Source organism: Bos mutus, chromosome 14, assembly GCF_027580195.1.
Source record: "Bos mutus isolate GX-2022 chromosome 14, NWIPB_WYAK_1.1, whole genome shotgun sequence".
NCBI classification, from domain to species: Eukaryota; Metazoa; Chordata; class Mammalia; order Artiodactyla; family Bovidae; genus Bos; species Bos mutus.
The window spans coordinates 57389742-57415080 of NC_091630.1; the positions used below are offsets into that span (position 1 = coordinate 57389742).

Sequence of the window (25339 nt, forward strand, 5' to 3'; positions counted from 1 at the left end):
CAAAGCTACTGGATATCCTTTCAATTATGGTTGGAATTTCAGAATGACCACTAATGAGATTTAAGAGGATTCTGAAAATACCTGCATTACATCAGTGTCAAAATTCTCACTTCACTCTCACTTAGGACTCGATCAGATAAACACTACACTGTAGCAAGTGAAGAAAGGAGTCTCGGTCCAGGCCTTCCCTTCAGCTGCCTGGAGAACCAGGAGGAGGGGAGCTTAGCTCTCAGTGCTCCAGGCCCTCTGCATCTACTCCAGTCATCACATTCCTCACTGTGACAGCATGGCTTCACTGGTCTAACTCCTGGAAAGAACTGGTGCTCCTCACTGACCCCAGCCCAGATCTGGCTCGCTCTACGCTTTCTGCAGCCTCCCTGAATCTCTCCATGCCTTGTTCAAGGCCTCTGTACCCCTGTGCATCCCACTGCCGTTGTTCAGTCGTGTCCAACTCTTTACGACCCCATGGACTGCAGCACGCCAGGCTTCCCTGTCCTTCACCATCTCCCAGAGTTTGCTCAAACTCATGTCCATTGAATCGGTGATGCCATCTAACCATCTCATCTTCTGTCGTCCCCTTCTCCTGCCTTCAATCTTTCCCAGCATCAAGGTCTTTTCCAATGAGCCGGCTCTTCACATCAGGTGGCCAAAGTATTGGAGCTTCAGCATCAGCCCTTCCAATGAATACTGAGTGTTGATTTCCTTTAGGATTGACTGGTTTGATCTTCTTGCTGTCCAAGGGACTCTCAAGACGGTCTTCTCCAGCACTGGCCCCCAATTTGGATTCTACTAAGAAGCTTCTCAATGCTTGGAACAGTCTCAGGGTTTTTCCAGAACATCTAAAGACAAATAATACTTGAGGATTCTGCCTCAGCATTAAGATTTCTGACCTCTACCTCCTCAGGGCAATGTTGCAGTAACTTCCTTTAAATATGCACACAGACCAAAGACCTCAAGGACTCAAATACCATAGCGGTTTATCTGTGAATATCTTTCTAGCTGCGATGCTTTGATTCTTGAAGTAGGAAACCTGCTGGTAAAGTCATCTAGTTAGTATCACCTGAAATGGCAGTACTCATCATTTTCTGAGTTACTGACTCATTCCTTCCCTCAAACCACCCACTAAACTGGTCTCCCCTTTGACTCCCCATGCAGGCAGTCCGGGTTCAATGCCTGGTCAGGACACTAGATTCCACAAGCAGCAACTAAAACATCCTGAGTGCTGCAACTAAGACCCAGCACAGCCAAATAAATAAAAATAAATTTTTTAAAACCATGCGATCATTTTAAAGTTAAAACAATACTTATCTACTTGTTTAGTCTTAAGGTTTTTTGTTTTTTTTTTTTTTTAAGAAATCTTAGGATGATGGAAATTCAGGATTGCAGAACCAGTTATTAAAAAAAAAACAACAGCGCAACACATCAGGTGCTCTGGTTTTTGTAGCTGCCACCAGGGATGCCTCCTGATAGCCAGGCTCTGATGGTCAGCAAGACGTCCGTTCATGGGTCCCACAGGACTGCAAGTGCTCCTACGGATGAGGAGCAGGCAACTGGTCTAGAGAGCGGCTGTCATGACGGACACCTGGGAGGGACTGAACCCATATGACACACTCACCCCAAAGGCAGCTTCAGGTATCCAGGGAGACCCTAACTGAGTGCCCCATCACTGACAAGCCAAGAGTGGGCTGTGTCTGTTGAGGAGGACAACAGGGCTTTCACTTGGTCCTGGTTGCACCCAGGTGCGACCCCGTGATGGTCTAACTGTGAAACCCATTTCAAGTTGGTGCCCCATCAGCTGGCCTACTGAGAAAACAGTTCTTCACAGGTTCTCTCCAGGGCACAGTGTGAAGACAGCAGACTGAATACACCCCAGACTCTCTAGAAGAGATCTATTACCTTATCTTCATAGCTGGGGCCTGAAGAGCAAGCAGGCTTCTAATTAAACATACACCCAGGGGCTATAATTCTCTCCAAAGACTGGAAGGGCCAGCAGGCCCCATCTCTGCACCCCCCTCTGCCCCATCTGTGGTAGCCAGTGTCTCTGAGAAAGGACCCAGTGCCAAGGTAGTCACCTATAGGGAACATCCCGGGACAGCCTCGCTCCGGAAGTCAGTAGGGCTTGTCTTCCTCAGCTCAACAGGACTGCAGCAAACAGACACAGGAAACTGGCTCTCCTGCCAGGCTCAGTGTAGAGGGAACATTTGTATACTTTAAAAGCTGCTGCCTGAGGGTCTGGGTCTGGCTTCACACCAGCCTGAATTTAGGTGCTGACTGGGATCCTCCCCTTTGGGCCAGTGACAGACCCGGGCACAGCCTCAGCTACTGAGAGCCAAAAGCAATACAGTAGGCTGCTTGGAAAATTAAAAAGGTATGAGATACAACAAGGTACAAGTGCAGGGCTGAATGAGAAAGCTCATCTCCTATGAGACTAGTCATTCAGGATCAGATGGGGTGCCTGTTTTATCTAAAAAAGGGTGTCAAGAAAAATGAAGAAACAAAAGAACAGAATCCAAACAAAAGACCAAGATAAAGCCTCAATAAAAAAAATTGGGCTTCCCAGATGGCACTACTGGTAAAGAACCTGCCTGCCAATGTAGGAGACGTAAGAAACATGGGTTTGATCCCTGGGTCAGGAAGATCCCCTGGAGGAGGGCACGGCAACCCACTCCAGTATTCTTGCCTGGAAAATCCCATGGACAGAGGAGCCTGGCAGGCTGCAGTCCATGAGGTTGCAAAGAGTCAGACATGACTGAGGGGACTTAGTACACACAAGCGATTTACCCGATAAGGTTTTAAGTTACAATAGAGGCTAAGTTCAGGAGAACAACATATGAACAAAGTAAGAATTTCAAAAGACACAGAAAATGTAAGCAAGCAGAAATCTTAAAACTAAAAAATATGAAAACTGAAAAAATATGACAGAGGGTTCACCAGCAGACTAGAGGAAGCAGAATGCAGGAAGAAACTAACTTGAAGAAGAGAAGAAACAAACCAGTAGACAGGGCGGTGCAAGTCAGAGCAGCAGAAAGAAAAAAGGATGAAAACAGCTTAAAGGACTTAGAGACACCACCATGCTACCAACATTCGCATGGTAAGGGTCTCTGAAGGAAAAGAGGTAACTAATTTGAAGAAACAATGGCTGTAAGTTTCCCTAACTGGAGGAAGGAAACAGACACTCAGATCCAGGAAGCTCAGGGAGTTCCAAAAAGAGATGAAGACACCCACACCATGACATGTTATAACTCAAACGTCAAGACGAGGAAAGACTCTTAAAAACTCACAAGAGAACAACTTGTTATGCACAAGAGAACCCCCAAAAGACTAAGCAGTTCTTCAGCAGAAACTCTAGGACAGAAGGGACTAACAGCTGAAAGAATACTCCACCCTGAAAGTCCTTCAGATTTGGAGGTGAGGTAAAGAATTTCCCAGACAAGCGAATACTGGAGTTTATCACCACTAGCCCAACCTCAAGAGAAATTTTAGAGATTTAAGTTGAAACAAAAAGGTGCTAATTAGTAACAGGAAAACACAGTTTAAATCCCAATGGTAAAAGTAAATATAGAAAATTTAGAATAGCCTAAAGCTATAAAGATGGTGGACTAATTACTTATAAAGCTAGAATAATCATTGAAGACAAAAAATCAAACATCTGTAACTACACTCATTTGTTAAGGGCAACACAGATAAAAGGATGCAAACTGTAACATCAAAAGCATAAAAAGGGTAGGGGGGTATAAAATGCAGTGACAAGAATCCCACCTTGCCACTTTTACTCAATACACTACTAGACGTCCTAGCCAGAACAACTAGGTAAGCAAAAGTTAGAAAAGGCACCCTTCCAAAAGGAAGGGAAGAAGTAAAACACTTACTATTTACAGGTAACACATTATAAATATGAAGAAAACCTAAGATTCACCAAAAACTATTAGAATTAATAAAATCAGTAAAGCTGCAAGATACAAAATCATACACAAAACTGTTGCATTTCTATACACTAAAAATACACTATCAGAAAGAGAAATTAAGAAAATTCCACTTACAATTGCATCAAACAGAGGTATCAATTTAAATAAGGAGCTGAAAGACCTGTACACTGAATCCAATTAAAAACTGGGCAGAGGAGCTGGACAGACATTTTCACAAAGACAGCCAGCCAACAGATACAGGAAAAGGTGTTCAACACCATCAGGGAAATGCAAATCAAAACCACAACGAGGTATCACCTCACAGCACAGGAAACAATTGAAATGTTCTATAGAAAAGTAGCCCAGAGTACTACCATAGTAAAAAACCTGCTTAAGGTTCTCAAACATCGTGTCTTAAGGCGAGTGCAGAGAAAAAGAGTAAGCTGAGCAGTCAGGCAATAAAAGGGAAATTTATTAGAGGAAAAAGAGAGGGTGACTGGCTCTTATGGAGAACCAGTGTCCTCCCTTTCTGATGGGGTCCTTCTTATACCCCACCAATGAAAAATTCTCTGAAGGGATGGTTAATTTTTAGCCTGTAGTTGAGTCCTGTGGTCACGCAGCTGAAGGTCTGGAATCTGGTGGTCTCACAGCTTTGAGAAGATAGGGGCCAGTGAGAAAACAAAATGCCATTTGGGCAATTTGGTCAGTCTCGCAGATCACCGTGATTTTATTCTTCATTTGCGAGGCAGACATAATGAGCCATCTTATCAATTAGACCCCATGTGAGCCCTAGCATCTTCAATTTTTAAGTCCATAAGGATAATCTGGAAATCTTGTTAATAACAGAAATTGAGTCCTAGACCCAGAAACTGAAACATAAGTCTGAAACAGAGTCCAGAAATCTGCCCCTTAACCCTCTTGTGCTGCTTCTAAGTCACTTCAGTCGTGTCCGACTCTGTGTGACCCCATAGACGGCAGCCCACCAGGCTCCCCCGTCCCTAGGATTCTCCAGGCAAGAACACTGGAGTGGGTTGCCATTTCCTTCTCCAATGCATGAAAGTGAAAAGTGAAAGTGAAGTCGCTCAGTCGTGTCCGACCCTCAGCGACCCCATGGACTGCAGCCCAGCAGGCTCCTCCATCCATGGGATTTTCCAGGCTAGAGTACTGGAGTGGGGTGCCATTGCCTTCTCTGTTAATCCTCTGTATCAGGGTCCAAGGGATACAATTTAAAATTAAGATTTTTTTTCTCAGAAGTTCTACTTCAAAACTTTCATTCTTTCTTAGGAATAAGGGAAGGAGGAAGGAATTGGCACCTACCTACTCAAGGCTACGAGACCATTGGATTCCAGACCTCCAGCTACATGATTACAGGACTCAGCAACAGGCTAAAAATTAACTATCCCTTCAGAGAATTTTTCAATGGCGGGGTGTAAGAAGACCCCATTAGAAAGGGAGGACACTGGATCTCCTTAAAGGCCAGTCACCCTCTCGTTTTCCCTCTAATAAATTTCCTTCTCTTGCCTGACTGCCCGGCTCACTCTTTTTCTCCACATGCGCCTTACAATAGCAAGGTAGAGAAATTTTTGAAACTTTGCTGCACTGATTATTCTAATTGATGTTTATAAAAGTATAAGTGAAAATTCTCTGAAAATAGAGAAATGGACAGTCATCGCCACAAAATTTCACACACAAAAATTCTCTGCAAATATAAATTGTCATCCCCACAAAAAATATTGCTTTTTGACAACACAGGTACAAAAGTTACCAGACAGTAATGTTAGAACCTATTAGAGATGAATATGAAATCTAAAACCAGTAATGTAAAAGTTTTGATAACCAACTGCAGGAAGAATTAAACGCACTAGTAAGCTGTATTAGAAATGTGACTGAAATCTGGAAGAGTATAAAATGGGTTATCTCTCAACTTTATGGATGACATCTGATGAGCGATCAGTTGTCCTCAAAGACAATGCCCGTTTCATCTACATATACCTTTAAATGCTGCAAAAATTTAGAATAAGATTTTGGGGTTCTTATGTTCAAGTTGATTCATACAATGAATCATACAATCATACATTCCAGACGACTCCAGATGGTGTCAAGGAACACACTTTGATGCAAAGTCTTCCACAGCTATGTTTCTAAACCTGGCAAATCACCAAATCACAAGTATTTGAGCACTAGTTAAAAATACAGACACAGATTGCATGAAACGGCTTAGGAATTTAGGAATTCTTTCAATAAATATCCAGGGAGATTGTTATGATAAGCCATTGAGAAATATGGTCATATGACATCTACTCTAAATAGAATAACATTTTTTTACCCATTTCCCACCCATTGAACAGACAAAAATACAAAGTTTGACAATGCTCTCTGGTAATGAGGCTTTGAGAAACACATATATTACTGATATAAGTGTAAAGTAGTACAATTTCCATAAAAAGTGAGTTGCAGTATCTACCAAAACTGTAAATGCAGATACTCTCCAACCCACAAATACCACTTCAGGTTTTAGTCTATAAATATATCTACATACAAAAAGCAACATATGTAGAATTTTATTCACTGAAGTACCAACTATAATAGCAAAATTCTTGAAACAAAAGAGGAAGTACTAAACAGACAAGATAGTGAAAGAGATCCAAAATATTATCACTACCTGGAAAAAATACAGCACCATTTAGGCCAGTATATAAAGCACGCTCAAATTTGTGATAAAATAAGGGGGAAATAAACAACCAGAAAAGAAAACACAAACTAAACCCAAAGCTAGCAGAAGTAAGCAGCCGAGATGAGAACAGAAACAAATGAAATAGAGAACAGAAAAAATAAATTAAAATTACTGAAACCTAAATTTGGTTCTACAAAAAGATCAACAAAATTGACAAACCTTTAGCTAAATGGACTAAGGAAAAAAAAAAAGAAATATATGCTAAAATGAAAGTGGGAATATTATCACTGTTTCTACAGAAATAAAACAGACTATATGAAAAGTGCACTATGAACAAATGGACACTAAAAAACTGAATAACCTAGATGAAATGGACAAATTCCTAAAACACAAAACCTATTAAGACTCACAAGGAAACAGAAAATCTGAATAGGCCCAGTAACTAGTGAAGAGATTGAATCAGTAGTCAAGTCTCTCAAGAAAGAAAAACCCTGGATCTGATGGCGTCTTTGGTGAACTCTACTAAATATATAAAAGAGAACTATACCAATCCTCAAAATTTTGCTAACAGTTGAAAAAGGAACACTTTCATTCTATGAGGACAGTATTACCCTGATACCAAAGCCAGACAACTACAAACCAATATCCCTTATGAACACTGATGCGATCCTCACCAAAATACTAATGAACAGAACAGCATATTAAACAGATTAGACATTTCTTAACAAATGGGGTTCATTATTGGGAGAGAAAGTTAGTTCAACATATAAGAACTGTTCAAAGCAATACATCATATCAACAAAATGAAGTGGAAAAAAACACAATCATCTCATTGATATATAAAAAGCACTTGACAAAATTCAGCACCTTTTATAATAAAGACACAAAAGGCACAGGAGGAAGCAAAGGCCACATAATGAAAGCCATATAATGCAAAACCCATGGCAAACGTTATACTTAAAGGTGAAAGACTAATTATTTTTCCTCTGGGATCATGAACAAGGCAAGAATGCCCACTCTCAACACTACTCTTCCACACATAGTACTGGAAGTTCTAGCCAAAGCAGTTAGGTTAAGAAAAAGAAATAAAGGGTATCCAGATTAGAAAAGAAGTAAGTGTTAAGTGTTAGTCGCTCAGTCGTGCCCGACTCTTTGTGACCCCATGGACTGCAGCCCACCAGGCTCCTGTGTCCATGAGACTTTCCAGGCAAGGATACTGGAGTAGGTTCCCATTTCCTTCTCTGAAAAGAAGTAAAATTATCTACATTTTCAGATATGACCTTATATGCTTAGAGTTTAGCAAACCTTAACAACTTCACAAAAAAGCATTAGAACTAATAAATTCACCAATGGAACAGGATAGTCAGGGCACAAAAAACAATTGCAATTCTACACATAAATAGTGAACAATCAGGAAAAAACACAAAGACAATTCCATTTTCAAGAGCATCAAAAATAATAAACTACTTAGGAATTTATTCAATCAAGGAAGTAAAAAACTTGTACAATGGAAACCACAAAACACTGCTAAAAGAAATTAAAAACAATCGTAGAAACAAAACTGGAGAACTCGCATGTCCTGATTTCAAAACTTACTATAAAGCTATGGTATTGAAAATGGTATAGTACTGGCACAAAGACAGACAGACAAATGGAAGAGACAGCCTAAAATAAACCCTCATATACATGGTCAAATCATCTCTGACAAGGGTCTAAAGACCATTCAATGGAAAAAGACCATCTTTACAACAAATGGCACTGGGAAAATTGGATAACCACACACAGAAGAATGATGATGGACCCTTATCTAACACCATATAAATATATATGCGTGTGTATACTTTGTGTGGATCACAATAAACTGTGGAAAATTCTGAAAGAGATGGGAATACCAGACCACCTGACCTGCCTCTTGAGAAATTTGTATGCAGGTCAGGAAGCAACAGTTAGAACTGAACATGGAACAACAGACTGGTTCCAAATAGGAAAAGGAGTACGTCAAGGCTGTATATTGTTACCCTGCTTATTTAACTTATATGCAGAGTACATCACGAGAAACGCTGGACTGGAAGAAACACAAGCTGGAATCAAGATTGCCGGGAGAAATATCAATAACCTCAGATATGCAGATGACACCACCCTTATGGCAAAGTGAAGAGGATCTCAAAAGCCTCTTGATGAAAGTGAAAGTGGAGAGTGAAAAAGTTGGCTTAAAGCTCAACATTCAGCAAACGAAGATCATGGTATCTGGTCCCATCACTTCATGGGAAATAGATGGGAAAACAGTGGAAACAGTGTCAGACTTTATTTTTTTGGGCTCCAAAATCACTGCAGATGGTGAATGCGGCCATGAAATTAAAAGACGCTTACTCCTTGGAAGGAAAGTTATGACCAACCTAGATAGCATATTCAAAAGCAGAGACATTACTTTGCCAACAAAGGTTCGTCTAGTCAAGGCTATGGTTTTTCCTGTGGTCATGTATGGATGTGAGAGTTGGACTGTGAAGAAGGCTGAGCGCCTAAGAATTGATGCTTTTGAACTGTGGTGTTGGAGAAGACTCTTGAGAGCCCCTTGGACTGCAAGGAGGTCCAACCAGTCCATTTTGAAGGAGATCAGCCCTGGGATTTCTTTGGAAGGAATGATGCTAAAGCTGAAACTCCAGTACTTTGGCCACCTCATGCCAAGAGTTGACTCATTGGAAAAGACTCTGATGCTGGGAAGGATTGGGGGCAAGAGGAGAAGGGGACGACAGAGGATGAGATGGCTGGATGGCATCACTGACTTGATGGACGTAAGTCTGAGTGAACTCCGGGAGTTGGTGATGGACAGGGAGGCCTGGCATGCTGCGATTTATGGGGTCGCAAAGAGTCAGACAGGTCTGAGCGACTGATCTGATCTGATATATATATATATATAAACTCAAAATGGATCAAAGATCTACACGTAAGACCTAAAACAATAAAATTCTTAGAAGAAAACATGGGACAAAACATTCCTGACATTCAATTTGAAAATGATTTCTTGGACATGACACCAAAGGCAAAGGTCACAAAAGAACAAACTAACATACTGGACTTCATGAAAACTAAAAAACCTTTTGTGTCAAACAACATTATCAACAGCATAAAAAGGTAACTCATTGAATGGGTAAAAATATTTGTAAATCATATCTGATAAGGGACTAATGTCCAGAATATTTAGAGAAGTCCTAAAACAACAAAAACAAAATTGGCAAAGAACATGAATAATCATTCCTCCAAAGACTATAGAGAAATAGGCAACAATCACGAGAAAGGACGCTCAACACCACTAATCATTACGGAAATGCAAATCAAAACTATGAGATACCACCTCACATACACAAGAGTGACAACTACCCAAAAAACCAAACAAGTTTTGGTGAGGATGTGGAAAATTTAGAACACTTAATTCACTGTTTGTGGGAATGTAAAATGGTGTGTGTTCACATGTGTGTGTTCAGCTGCTCAGTCGTGTCCGACTCTTTGCAACCCCATGGACTGTAGCCCACCAGGCTCTTCTGTCCATGGGATTCTCCAGGCCAGAATACTGGAGTGGGTTGCCCTTCCTTACTCCAGGGGATCTTCCGACCCAGGGATGGAACCCAGGTCTCCTGCACTGGCAGGCAGACTCTTTACAACTGCATCCCCTGGGTACAGGTGCTTTAAAAAACAGTATAGGAGACCCCCCTCCCCCCAAATTAGCTCAACCTTGGAAGCAACCCAAGTGTCCATCAACAGATGAATGGATAAGCAAAATGTGGTATAACTGTGTGTACAAATGTATGCCCGCACACACATACACAATGGAATTTTACCCTGCCTTAAAATGGAAGGTGATTCTGCAATATATAACATGGATGAACTCTGAAAACATGAACCAAGTAAAATAAACCAAATATAAAAAAGACAAACACCCTGATCCCACTTACATGAGGTTGCTGCACTAGTCAAAATCGTAAGAGACACAAAGTACCAAAATGGTTGCCAGGGGCTGGGAGGAGGAGAGAATGGGGCATTACTGTTTACTGAGAACAAGATGAAAAGAGCTAAGGGAATGGACAGTGGTGATGGTTGCATGACAACGTCAGTATATTTAATACCTCTGAACTGTACACTTGTAATGTTTACATGCACTTGTGATGCCTGCTGTTCAGTCACCAAGTTGTGTCCTTTACCGCAATTAAAAAAAGAAAAGTAAAATATCCCTATAAAGATACCTAAGAAATGCAAAACAGCTGTTTCCTACAGTGAGAGAATAAGGCTGGCTAGAGGACCTTGAAGGAAGGGAACAGTACACACTATGTACCCTGCTTTTCTTCACTTAAATGTTGAGTCACGTTAACTGATTACTTCCTCAAAGACTAATACACAAAAAAATCTTGGCAGCACTTGGAAACATTAATAATTGTGAATATATCTATTACTACACATAACAGTTGAAGGGGTGGGAATCCTTTTAGAGACTTTTGGCATTTGCTATCTAAAAGTACCTAAATCCGGCAAAAACAGGAAAAAATATAGTTGAGTCATGCTCAACTTAGGGAACTGTTTATTGAAAAGTAGGTTCAACCGCCGACTATTAGTAAATACTTCCTCTTTTAGTCACGATTTTCACATCCTTTCTTAAAATGCCCAAACATAACGAAAAATTAATGCTGCCAAAGATAAATATGTACTATAACAGGATGACTATTTCCTGAACCTATTAAAAGACATTCCCTTAATTCTGTAGCACAATCTGATTTATAATGTTTACATACCATTTAAAGAACAAAAGTTTGTAGAATTAAGTTGGTAACAGAGCAAATGAAAACATACATTTTTACTGTTTGCCCTCAACCTCAAATAGAAAAGCTTAAAGGAACAAACTTTAAACTGACCATTTATATACATTTGAGATACAGCTAACCAGCCTGTGGCTCTTCTTCCATGTCATTTTCCTTTTTAGTCAGGAGTTTTTTCTTCGAAACACTGGATGTTATGAGCTTGGTAAACCAAACCTACTTTCTAGGAAGTGCACACGATATTTAAAATAACAGTAAATGTACATGATATTAAAAATAACAGTAAATGGGTGTGCGGACCACATACACAACACAGACTAGATAAACCTAGACATTTCTTTTTAAAATCGGCATCATACAAGACTCCACGATGATATAAGCACGTTTTGGTGAAAGGGGAAACTTTCCGTAGTTGTTAAGTTTCCGCCTTCCCGTCATTATAGGGAAATCCTGGAAGGAAAGCTCGGAAGGCTCTGAAAGGCGAGCCCTCCGGGAACGTTTCCTGCCGCGCTCACCCAGCCAGGAGCTCTTCTCCCTTTCCTCCAACTTCTCTACAAACCAGCGCCGCGAGCAGCCTCCCCACCCCCTTCCAGAAAGTCAAGGCTGCGCCCGCCGAACACCACCTCCCTCCAACTCCGGACGTTCGGACGCGGCCGCCGCCGCCGAGGGCGACTCCGCACACCCGGATCGCGGCACAGGGACCAGAGCCGGCGGCTGCCCCCGCACCGGCCCCGGGCCCACCCAACACGAACAAAAAGAGTCGCGGCGGACGGGGGGCTGCCTGCGTCGTCCCCGGCCGGGCCTCAAGCTCCCTCCCCGGCCCCCTCTCCGGACGGGGACCCAGAAACCCGCAAGGCCGCGGGCGGGCAGAGGGGCGCCGTCGCGCAAACTTACGCCCCCGGGCCGGCTGGGCGCCGCGAGGGGCGCGAAGCGGAGCCCACTGAGGAAAGGCTGCCGCCGAAATGTCCCCAGCCCAGCGGCCCCGACTCCCCCAGGTTTCCCGCTCCCCGTCCCCGCGCCCGAGACGCCGCGCGAGCGTCCCCCGGTGCCCCCCAGGGCTGCTCACCGAGGCCGCTGAGACCCGCGCTCCGCCACCGGTCACTGGCTCGGACTTCTGAAACCCAGAGGGAAGAGGGCGGCGCGCTCCCGAGGACCGCCCGCGCCGCGCGTCACCGCACCGCCCCCGCTTTCCGCCCGCGCAGGCGCGCGGCGCCCGGTCAGGTGACCCGGTCCCCATGGTAACAGGGCGGGGGGCGGCTCTCACCTCCTGCCGCTCTAGCCCACCTGCTCCTCTCCCCACAGTTCCTGCACTTCGGCCCTGTACCACCTGCCTACTGCTGCTGTTCACCTGCGCACATGCTCACTTGGTTCCCATCACCTCCAACAGAGTCCTGAGAACCTGTCGTTCGGCGATTTCCTGGCCAGCGTTAGACTTCCACCACACTCACAGGCTGTTAAACATTCCTCCCACTAACCCTTCTGGCCTCCTGCCTTCTTTGCGCTATAACTTTTCTCTTTGGTTTTTATTACTCTTTGTCTGTCTGATTTAAGTTTGCTGGTTGTTGAAGGTTATGTGTCGTAGTCCACAAAAGTAATACCTGTATCCTAATCAAAAACTGAAAAACTATTAGGAACTGTCCTAAGAACATAAGGTATACGGTAGTCTTAATTTGGTGCTTACATCAAAGGTAGATACAACCATCTTCTTTAGGGGGCAAAGACACTGAGGCACATTTTACCTACGTTTTCCATACTTACCATGGAATAGCAGTACTTGAAAAAACAGCATTAACTTAGAAGCATTTTATTTCTAGCTAAATTATTTAGTGCCATGATAATTTAACCTATGGTTAAATAAAAATCTGAGCATAAAAGAGATGACAATAAGATGAAAACTTAAGACTTCAAAGAGTTGTTGGTCTAACTAATAGACATGTAAAAACAACTGGAACGGGAAGAAAGAAATAAAATTGCTTTTGTTCACAGGCGACATAGTTACTTAGAAACTCCCGAAGAACTGACCCCCCACACAAAAAAACCTAAAACTAATAAGCAATTACAGCAGGGTCGCAGGATTCAAGGTTAACATACAAGAGCCAATTGTTTTCCTATATGACAGCAATGAACAACTGGAATTTGAAATTAAAGACAATATCACTCAGCACAAAGAATGAAACAATACTTAGGTATATCTAACAACATATGTAAAAAATCCATATGGAAAAAGCTAAAATTCTAATGAAAGGAATCAAAGAAGATACAAATAAATGGAAAGAAAGTCTGTATTCATGAAGAGGAAGAATCCCTACTGTCAAGACATCAGTTTTCCCGAAGTGGATAGATTTCACAAAACCTCAGTCAAAATCCCAACAAGGTATTTTTTGAACATCAAGAAAATGATCTAGAAGTTTCTTTGGGAAGACAGAAGTCTCAGAAGAGCCAACCCAAAATGGGAGAAGAACAACAAAGTCACAGGCTTGTGTGTGCCAACATCAAAATGTATTATAAAGCTACAGTAATCATGTAGTCAGGTATGGATGTGAGAGGTGGACCATAAAGAAGGCTGAGCACCGAAAAATTGATGCTTTAATATTGTAGTGCTGGAGAAGACTCTTGAGAGTCCCTTGGACAGCAAGGAGATCAAACCAGTCAATCCTAAAGGAAATCAACCCCAGATATTCACTGAAAGGACTGATGCTGAAGCGCCAATACTTTCTCCACCTGATGCAAACAGATGACTCATTGGAAAAGTCCCTGATGCTGGGAAAGATTGCGGGCAGGAGAAGAAGGGGACAACAGAGGATGAGATGGGTAGATTGCATCATTGACTCAATGGTCATGAATATGCACAAACTCCTGAAGATCATGAAGGACAGAGAAGCCTGGCATGCTGCCATCCATGGTGTCACAAAAAGTTGGACACGGCTTAGCAACTAAACAACAACAGCAGTAATCAAGGCAGTGACTTCCCTGGTGGCTCAGAGGGTAAAGCGTCTGCCTACAATGTGGGAGACCTGGGTTCCATCCCTGGGTCAGGAAGATCCCCTGGAGAAGGAAATGGCAACCCACTCCAGTACTCTTGCCTGGAAAATCCCATGGACAGAGGAGCCTGGTAGGTTACAGTCCATGGGGTCGCAAAGAGTCGGACACAGCTGAGCGACTTCACTCACTCACTCAATCAAGGCAGTATGGTAACTGCAAAAGACTAAAAATGTAGATCAATGAACAGAATACAGAACCCAGAAATAGACTCACACAAGTATATTCAATTGATCTTTAACAAAGGAGCAAAGGTATTCAACAGACAAAGGGTAGTCTTTTCAACAGATGGTACTGGGGCAACCGGGCCTCCACATACAAAAATTTAATCTAGACGAGACTTTACACCTTTCACAAAAATTAACTTGAAATAGACCATAGATCTACATTTATAACTCAAAACAATAAAACTTCTGTAAGGTAACATAGGAGAAAATCTAGGTGACCTTTGGTTTGGTCATAAATTTTTAGATACGACACCAAAAGCACAATCCATGACAGAAAAAATTAATAAGTTAGACTTCATTAAAACTTAAAAATTCTTCTTTGTGAAAGACAGTGTTTAGAGAATTAAAAGACACCAACTCTATTCTATCCCATGGACTGTAGCCTGCCAGGCTCCTCTGTCCATGGAATTCTCCAGACAAGAATACTGGGGTGGGTTGCCATTTCCTTCTCCAGGGAATCTTCCCAACCCAGGGATTGAATCCAGGTCTCCTGCATTGCAGGCAGATTCTTTACCATCTGAATCACCAGGGAAGCTCTTATAGAGAATGAAAAGACAAATCACAAACAGAGAAGATATTTGCAAATCAAAAAATCTGATTACACATCTAATCAAAGACTTGCACATAAAATATTTAAAGAACACCTAAACTTCAACAATAAGAGCCCAGTTTAAAACTGGGCAAAAGAGCTGAACAGACACTTCACCATAGATAGCAACTGAGTGTATGAAAAGAGGGTCCACAAGCATGACATTAGGGAATTACAAATTAAAGCAACACTTTGAAATACACTACTGCACACCTTTTTAGAATGGCTACAATCCACAACACTGACAATGCCAAATCCCAAGGAGGATGTGGAGCAACGGGAACTCTCATCCATTGCTGATGGAAACGCAAAATGGTACAACCACTTTGGAAGGCAATTTGGAAGTTCTCACAAAGCTCAACAAATTCTCAGCATATCACCCAATTATCATGCTTGTGGATATTTGCTCAAATGAGCTTAAGACCACACAAAACTCTGCATAGGAATATTCATAGCAGCTTTATTCATAATCGTCCAAAATTTTTGAAGCAAGTGTGATATCCTTCAATAAAGGAATACATAAACCATTCTACATCCATAAATGAAATATTATTCTGCAATAAAATGAAAATGAACTACCAAGTCATGGAGAACAGGGAGGAATCTTAAAGGCATGTTGCCATTTCCTTCTCCAGGGGATCTTCCTGATCCAGGGATCAAACCCAGGTCTCCTGCATTGGCAGGCAGGTTCTTTACTTCTGAGCCACCTGGGAAGCACTTAAATGCACATTGTATGTGAAAGAAGGTAGTCTAAAATGGTTACATCCTATATGATTCCAACTATATGATGTTGTGGAAAAAAGTAAAATGATAAAGGCAGTAAGAATATCAGCAATTGCCGGTGGTTTGGAAAATAGGAGAAGGATGAGGTATGTGAAGCAGAGGGGAATTTTTTTTTAGGATGATGAAGCTATTCTGTATGCTACTGTAATGGTAGATCCATGACATTCTGGATACCAGGTAGTATAATTATGTATGTATATATATTAAGTCTTCATTTCCAGTTCCATGATTGGAGCATTAAGAACCCTTGGAGTTTCATGCGTGACCAATGTGTCCTTGTTATGCTAATAATGTGGCTCCTGATTGGAGCAGGGCTCGGGGGAAAAGGGGCCCTAGAAAACTTCATGATGGAAGCTGATCACCAGAAAGACCAAGCCTGAGATTAGAGGGTTGGTGCTTTCAGCACCACTCCCCAACCTTTGGCAAGGGGAGGGTGCTGAAGAGTGAGTTCATCTATGGGCTAGTAATATTATCCATTGTACCTAGGTAACGAAACCCCAAATAAAAAATCTAAACACCAGGGTTTGATGGAGCTTCCTGGTTAATGAACATATCGAAGTACCAGGAGAGTGAAGCACCTCCAAGTCTACAACGAGAACCTCCTGCCCTGGGGACTCTTCCAGACCTTGCTCTATGTATCTACCTGGCAATTTATTTGTGTATGCTAATGCTATGTCACTTCAGTCGTGTCCGACTCTGTGCGACCCCATAGACGGCAGCCCAACAGGCTCCCCCGTCCCTGGGATTCTCCAGGCAAGAACACTGGAGTGGGTTGCCATTTCCTTCTCCAATGCATGAAAGTGAAAAGTGAAAGTGAAGTCACTCAGTCGTGTCCGACCCTCAGCGACCCCATGGACTGCAGCCCTCCAGGCTCCTCCATCCATGGGATTTTCCAGGCAAGAGTAGTGGAGTGGGGTGCCATAAAACCACAATCCAAAGTACAGTGCTTCCAGTGACTAGTAGCTAAGTACCAAACTTGAAGGGGCACTGTGGGAATCACTGAATGTGTAACCAGTTGGACAGAAGTGCCAACATCATGAGGATGCCATTTGGGCTCTTGTGTGATGTGAATGCAGTCTTGTTAGAGATCTTGTCCTTTGACTTGTAGGATCTAACAATAATTCTGGGTAGTTAGTGTCAGGTTGAATGAAACCACAGGACACCCAGTTGGTGTCAAATAATTGTTGATGGAATGGAACTTGCTATACAATGGCCAAGAACCCTGATGTGCAGTGATGTATCAGTATTGGCCCATCATTGGTGACAGATGTACAATACTAATAGTCAGTTAAGTTCAGTTGCATCCAACTCCTTGTGATCCCATGGACTGCAGCATGCCAGGCTTCCCTGTCCATCACCAATTCCTAGAGCTTATGCAAACTCATGTCCATTGAGTCAGTGATGCCATCCAACCATCTCATCCTCTGTCGTCCCCTTCTCCTCCTGCCTTCAGTCTTTCCCAGCATCAGGGTCTTTTTCAATGAGTCAGTTTTTCTCATCAGGTGGCCAAAGTATTGGAATTTCAGCTTCAACATCAGTCCTTCCAATGAACACTCAGGACTGATTCCCTTTAGGATGGACTGGTTGGATCTCCTTGCAGTCCAAGGGACTCTCAAGAGTCTTCTCCAACACCACAGTTCAAAAGTATCGATTCTTCAGTGCTCAGCTTTCTTTATAGTCCAACTCTCACATCCATACATGACTACTGGAAAAACCAAAGCTTTGACTAGACAGACCTTTGTCAACAAAATTCTGTCTCTGCTTTTTAATATGCTGTCTAGGTTGGTCATAGGTTTTCTTCCAAGAAGCAAGTGTCTTTTAATCTCATGGCTGCAGTCACCACTAATTCTATAGGTTAGGAAAAGGGTGAATTGTGATTACGGAGATAGAAGTACATGAAAACAATCTGTGCTATTTGCTCAATTTTTCCGCAAACCTAAAACTGTTGTAAAAAATTAATTTAAAATACAATAATTACACAAATAGAGTGGTGATGAGTGTTTAAGAAAAAGCTCAAGGGTTTATACAGAATGATAAACAACAAGGTCCTACTGTATAGCATAGGGAAGTATATTCAATATCCTGTGATAAAGGCAAAGAATATGAAAAATATATTTATGTACAACTGAATCACTTTGCTCAGCTTTCTTTATAGTTCAACTCTCACATCCATCCATGACTACTGGAAAAATCACAGCTTTGACTAGACGAACCTTTGTTTGCAAAGTAATGTCTCTGCTTTTTAGTATGCTGTCTAGGTTGGTCATAGTTTTTCTTCCAAGGAGCAAGCATCTTTTAATTTCATGGCTGCGGTCACCATTGGCAGTGATTTTGGAGCCCCCAAAAATAAAGTCTCTCACTGTTCCCATTGTTTCTTCATCTATTTGCCATGAAGTGATGGGACTGCATGCCATGATCTTAGTTTTTTGAATGTTGAGTTTTAAGCCAACTTTTTCCTCTCCTCTCTCACTTTTATCAAGAGGCTCTTTTGTTCCTCTTTACTTTCTGCCATAAGGGTGGTACCATCTGCATATCTGAGGTTATTGGGTGTTTCTCCTGGCAATCTTGATTCCAGCTTGTGCTTCATCCAGCCTGGTATTTTGCATGATGTACTCTGCATATAAGTTAAATAAGCAGGGCGACAATGTACAGCCTTGACGTACTCCTTTCTTGATTTGGAACCAGCCAAAGAATTGATGCTTTTGAACTGTGGTGTTGGAGAAGACTCTTGAGAGTCCCTTGGAATGCAAGGAGATCCAACCAGTCCATCCTAAAGGAAATCAGTCCTTAATATTCATTGGAAGGACTGACGCTGAAGCTGAAACTCCAATACTTTGTCCACCTGATGCAAAGAACTGACTCATTGGAAAAGACCCTGATGCTGGGAAAGATTGAAGGCAGGAGGAGAAGGGGATGAGGATGAGATGGTTGGATGGCGTCACCGATTTGATGGACATGAGTTTGAGTAAGCTCTGGGAGTTGGTGATGGACAGGGAGGTCTGGTGTGTTGCAGTCCATGGGGTCACAAAGAGTCAGACATGACTGAGCGACTGAACTGAATTGAATCACTTTGCTGTAGGTTAGAAATCAATGCATCGCTGTAAATCATCTATACATCAATAAATTTTGAAAAGAAAAAGGTCAAGGAAAGATATTATAAGGGAACAAAAATTAGTCTTAAGAGTTCAAAGAAGCCATCTTTGAAGATGTGTCTTAAGCTGAAGAGTAAGAGTTTGCCAAGTGACAAATGGAGGGAGTGTTTCAGGCAAAGAGAAGATCAATCAAAAAAGCACTTTGGTTAAAATGAAGCTTGATGCATTTCAGGAGCTGAAAGGCCATTTTGGCCATCACACAACAGGAAGAGAAGGATGGCTTATGATGAACCTGGAGAAGGAGGCAGGGATGTTCAGAAGCTCCTGAAAAAGAGGTGATTGGATTTACATTTAAATGATTTTGTTGTTGTTGTTTGTTGTTGTTGTTCAGATGCTCAGTCGTGTCCATGTCAGACTCTTTGCAACCCCATGGATTTCATCACACCATGCCTCCCTGTCCTTCACTATCTCCTGGAGTTTGCTAAAACTCATGTCCAATGAGTCGGTTATGCCATCCAACCATCTCGTCCTCTGTTGTCCCCTTCTCCAGCCTTCAATCTTTCCCAGCATCAGGGTCTTTGGTCTTTTAAATGACTACTACTCTGCTTACTGCTTGAGGATGGACAGGATGTGTGGATAAGTCTGGAATGTGCAGAGTCACACTAGGACACTATTGCAGTAGTCCTGATGTCAACTACAGAAGAGATGGAGAAAATCAGAGAAATCCCAAAAAATGTTAGGATAAAGAAAATCAGGAAGACTTAGTTGTTGGTGGGATGAGCAAATAGGTAGGGTACATTTGCTGAGGTGGCACAGAAAGATGAGCTGACTCAGAAGCTGGGAAGATGGGAGGACTGTTTTTGCCTTTATTAAAGTTGAAGTGACATGAGCTCCCAGTGGTGGTAGGCTGAAAAATGACCCCTCCCCAAAGATGCCCATGTCCTAACCCCCCACTTGTAAATATGTTACCTTATAAGGTAAAGGGACTTGGCAGATTAGGTTAAGCATTTTGAGATAGGGAGATCTTTCTGTATTATCCACTTGGGTCTGTTGTAATCACAAGGGTCCTTTGGTGGGGTGAGGGGGTGGCTAGAGAATCAAAGCTGGCAGTAGATGATGCAAGGAAGAGAGTAAAGATTGAAACTATGTGGTTGTGGGTCAGAGGACTCATGTGGGCAGCCTCTAGACTCCAGAAAAGATAAAGAACACATTCTCCCCTGGAGGCTCCACAAGGAATCAGTCCTGTCAACATCTTATTACACGGATCTTAATGTGTCCACTACCTGAGTCTGGAGAAACTGAAGACCTGCTCTCTAGTGAATGAAGGGAGAGGGAATGGAAATATGTACCAACTAGTGAGACCCCCCAGCCCCACTGTCCACCTGTCCATTAGCTTCAAGGACAACCCACAGTCAGACTTGAAGCCATCCCTGCCTCCAGTATGCTGTTGATTCAGAGATTCCTCTCAGGAGAAACTCAGGAGGAAAGACCTAAAAATACCCAGAGTTGACCTAATTACTCTGTAATGTAGGCCCTCGTTAACAAGGCCCATCTTTGTTTTGGGGCTTCCCTGGTGGCTCAGTGGTAAAGAATCCACCTGCCAAGGCAGGAGACACGAGTCTGATCCCTGGGTTGGGAAAGTCCCCTGGAGGAGGGCATGGCAACCCACTCCAGTATTCTTGCCAGAAGAATTCCACAGACAGAGGACCCTGGCAGGCTTCAGTCCACGGGGTTGCAAAGAGTTGGACACAACTTAGCAACTAAACCACCACCACCACCACTGAGAACCCAGAACAATTCATCATCAGAAAGACACCACAATGCAATATTTTGAAACGTTAAAGATAAGATCCTATAAATTCCCAGGAAAAACAGGTCATATACCCATGATTGAGAATCAGAAGAGACTGGACTTCTCAACAGAAATGCCTGAAGCTAGAAAGCAATGGAACAATGCCTTCAAAGTGATTAAAAAAAAAAAAAAAGTGATGTATAACTGGACCAAACTAGATCATTCCTGTGTGATAGAATGAAGACATTCTGACACCAGCAAGAATCCACAAGCTTCTCTCTGAAGCTGCCTTTTTCAGGAAGTAAATGACAAATGTGCTATGTGCTTAGTCACTCAGCCGTGTCCAACACTTTGTGACCCCATGGACTATAGCCCGCCAGGCTCCTCTGTCCGTGGGGATTCTCCAGGCTAGAATACTGGAGTGGGTTGCCATGCCCTCCTCCAGGGGATCTTCCAGGGATCGAAACCAGGTCTCCAGCATTGCAGGCTGATTCTTTTTTTTTTTTTTTATGATTTTATTTTTTTAATTTTTTTTAAATTTTATTTTATTTTTAAACTTTACAATATTGTTTTAGTTTTGCCAAATATCGAAATGAATCCGCCACAGGTATACATGTGTTCCCCATCCTGAACCCTCCTCCCTCTTCCCTCCCCATACCATCCCTCTGGGTCGTCCCAGTGCACCAGCCCCAAGCATCCAGTATCGTGCATCGAACCTGGACTGGCAACTCGTTTCATACATGATATTATACATGTTTCAATGCCATTCTCCAAAATCTTCCCACCCTCTCCCTCTCCAACAGAGTCCATAAGACTTCTATAAATCAGTGTCTCTTTTGCTGTCTTGTACACAGGGTTATTGTTACCATCTTTCTAAATTCCATATATATGCATTAGTATACTGTATTGGTGTTTTTCTTTCTGGCTTACTTCACTCTGTATAATAGGCTCCAATGGATTAAAGATCTAAACGTAAGACCAGAAACTATAAAACTCCTAGAGGAGAACATAGGCAAAACACTCTCTGACATACATCACAGCAGGATTCTCTATGACCCACCTCCCAGAATATTGGAAATAAAAGCAAAAATAAACAAATGGGACCTAATTAAACTTAAAAGCTTCTGCACATCAAAGGAAACTATTAACAAGGTGAAAAGGCAGCGTTCAGAATGGGAGAAAATAATAGCAAATGAAGCAACTGACAAACAACTAATCTCAAAAATATACAAGCAACTCCTACAGCTCAACTCCAGAAAAATAAATGACCCAATCAAAAAATGGGCCAAAGAACTAAATAGACATTTCTCCAAAGAAGACATACAGATGGCTAACAAACACATGAAAAGATGCAGGCTGATTCTTTACCATCTGAGCCACCAGGGAAGCCCTGTAAATGACAGAGGAAATGCACACTGTGCTGCACTTAATAAGAATACAAGAAGAAAGGAAAGTAGGATGAGAAGGTTCCCATGACAAAAAGGCGTCAGCACTGCAGAGAGTCCCAAAGAGCTGACGGGTGATGTTGACAGGAGACTCCGGGATGTGGGCTATGCAGTCCCAGAGAAAACTGGGTGGCAGACACTCTAGGATGAGTGTCTCCACAAAAAGTCACAGTTAACTTGTTGAGTTTTGCCTTGCTTTATTTTCATATCTTTTTTTTTTTTTTTTTTGGCTGAGCCAATGTGTCTTTCAGGATCTCAGTTCCCTGACCAAGGACTGAACCCATACCTTCAGCAGTGAAAGCATAGAATCTTACCCACTGGCTCTCACAGGGAATTCCTCAAAAAGTAGTAATTTGAACATAGTGAAGGATTCTTGCTTCTGGGGGTGGGGAGGTGAAAATGATAAGAAATTAGAGTATAAATCACTGCAAAAGAAGTGAGGGAAATTAACCAAGAAATGTAATCATGTCATTCTACATGATTTATCTTTGAATAATATTTATGAAAACATAGTAAGATCAAAATATCATTGGTTTAAGATTAAACCATGATCATACATTAGCTATAACATGAATGTATTGATAGCTATTTTCCAGAACATGTTACTATTTTTTAGAACTTTCAGTTGTCTGATGTAAAAACAGATCCACAAATATGAATATATGCTAAGAAGTACTTTGGTAGGGTATGACTACCCAAAGGTATTCAGTTCAGTTCAGTCACTCAGTCATGTCCTGCTCTTTGCGACCCCGTGAATCGCAGCACGCCAGGCCTCCCTGTCCATCACCAACTCCTGGAGTTCACTCAAACTCATGTCCATTGAGTCGGTGATGCCATCCAGCTGTCTCATCCTTGTCGTCCCCTTCTCCTCCTGCCTCCAATCCCTCCCAGCATCAGGGTCTTTTCCAATGAGTCAACTCTTCACATGAGGTGGCCAAAGTACTGGAGTTTCAGCTTTAGCATCATTCCTTCCAAAGAAACCCCAGGGCTGATCTCCTTCAGAATGGACTGGTTGGATCTCCTTGCAGTCCAAGGGACTCTCAAGAGTCTTCTCCAACACCACAGTTCAAAAGCATCAATTCTTCGGCCCTCAGCTTTCTTCACAGTCCAACTCTCACATCCATAGATGACCACTGGAAAAACCATAGCCTTGACTAGATGAACCTTTGTTGGCAAAGTAATGTCTCTGCTTTTGAATATTGTCTCCGAAACTGTCCTGGAACACTGTGTGGCCAGTTGACTACTCTACCCAAAGATATTACTGTACATTAAAATCTCTTTAGTATTCCATGTACAGTGGAAACCTAAAGTACAGTGAGTGCTCTGACTTAAAAGGATGCCTCTTAGATATCTTTCTGGTTGATAATGTTGCTCATAGGAAGAAGTAAGGAAGTGAATAATTACTATTCATTTTTATTCAATTTTCAGCACTGAGAATTTTGTCTTTTTAAAGGTCCCTGAAATATGAATAGTACTATCATAATTAGTATTGTTATTTCTAAAGATTTAACCTCACCCTGAAGACCAAAAATAGTCAAACCCTTGCAGGCCACTTGCTCTACTGAATTATGTAACTTCCTCTTCCTTTTAAAAATCCCAGCCACATGACAGACCGGACTGCCCTAAACTCGTGACATTAGCCTTCATTCCGGATATGCTTCCCTCTGCAGGGTTTTATATCAACAAAGTTATGAACAATGCTTTGTTGAGGAGTGAAACCGCCACTCAGCATACTCCCCAGCTGACTTTCCTGGGACAAATTTGTCTATATTACCTTCTAGACGATCTCACTTTAAAAGGGAATATGTCCTTGCAAAAAAAAAAAATGTAAATGATTATTTTGTCAACTTGATCACTTTTTAAATGCCTATGGGGGGCTTCATATATAAAAAGAACATTGAAAGAAATCATTTTGTTAAGCCTAAACATTGGTGAAATGTGAGTAAGTATTCCTTGCTAAGTATTACTTTTCACATTTGCATTTAGTGAAAGGGGTTATCTGATAATGGAACATTCCTGTGTAAATGATGCTAAATTACCATTCCCCTAGGTGTTTACCATTTTTACAAAGCTATTTTTACAGTTCTTTCATCAGAGGTTCTTTTGCCCACAGTTAAGTGATTATCTGTAACAATAATTCCATCACAGTCACGAGCCATGTCTCTTAACATTTGATAAAAATATAGCTGGTTGTTGACATGCCACTAAGTTAAATATAACTTGCAAATGTAAGTTAAATTAACTTACAGTATGGCATTTGGCCCCCCTTTCAAAGGTGTCTGTTGAGTTCTGCTTTCCTAAAAATTAAAACACATTTTACGATGTTTAGAGATTTCTTTCCTCCACAAAATAGTTTGTGGGGCTGCTGAAAAACTTTAAAACAAAGGTAAAATCACATGTGACTTTAAAAATAGGGAGTTTCAATTGTCCATTGGCTTATTTTCAAGGTTCTATTTTCTACCTCCTTACACTGACCATGATGATATTAATAACTACAAGGCAAGAAATTTAAATATCTTACCCCCGTTGATACAGGATTTTTATAACAGAAAATATTAAAAAGTGATCAATAATACGTAAAACTTGAAAGAGATTTGAAAGAATCATGCTGATGAAAGGATATCAGTGTTCAAAACTTTATATGACATCAGTGTGAAAAAACTAGTATATGAACACTAACTACAATATTTTGCCAGACCAAGATCAACGTTGAACCGCAGTGACAAATTCAGCTTCATTTTTAATAGTATCTGGAGTACTTAGGTGCATCAGGTTGCATTAAGAACATGAAATCACTGTAGTCTCTGAATACACCCACATTCCACAGGAGATGTGCCACGTGGGCAGTTGGGTTGCCCTGGGTTCCATCGATCACTGGCTATTTCTCTACCACACAGGACAGTACTTTTTCAGTTTGCTAAAAGATGTTTTTGATTTTAACTGTGAAATTCTATTTGAGATTCCTCACCAAGCTGTGAATATACACAC

General features: G+C 41.8%; 1 protein-coding gene across 3 annotated transcripts in view; it reads right to left on the bottom strand.

Annotated features, from left to right (window-relative positions):
• The window catches only part of SDCBP (syndecan binding protein), a 53306-nt gene that overhangs the window by 21879 nt on the left and 6088 nt on the right, over positions 1 to 25339 (bottom strand). For 2 of the 3 annotated variants that reach the window (XM_070382372.1, XM_005889168.3), the window contains exon 1: positions 12451 to 12542. The exons of the other annotated variant lie outside the window; for it this stretch is intronic. The gene's annotated coding sequence lies outside the window, so the exon portion shown is untranslated. Of the gene's footprint in view, positions 1 to 12450; positions 12543 to 25339 lie in introns of those variants that run through there. 3 annotated transcript variants of the gene reach the window in all.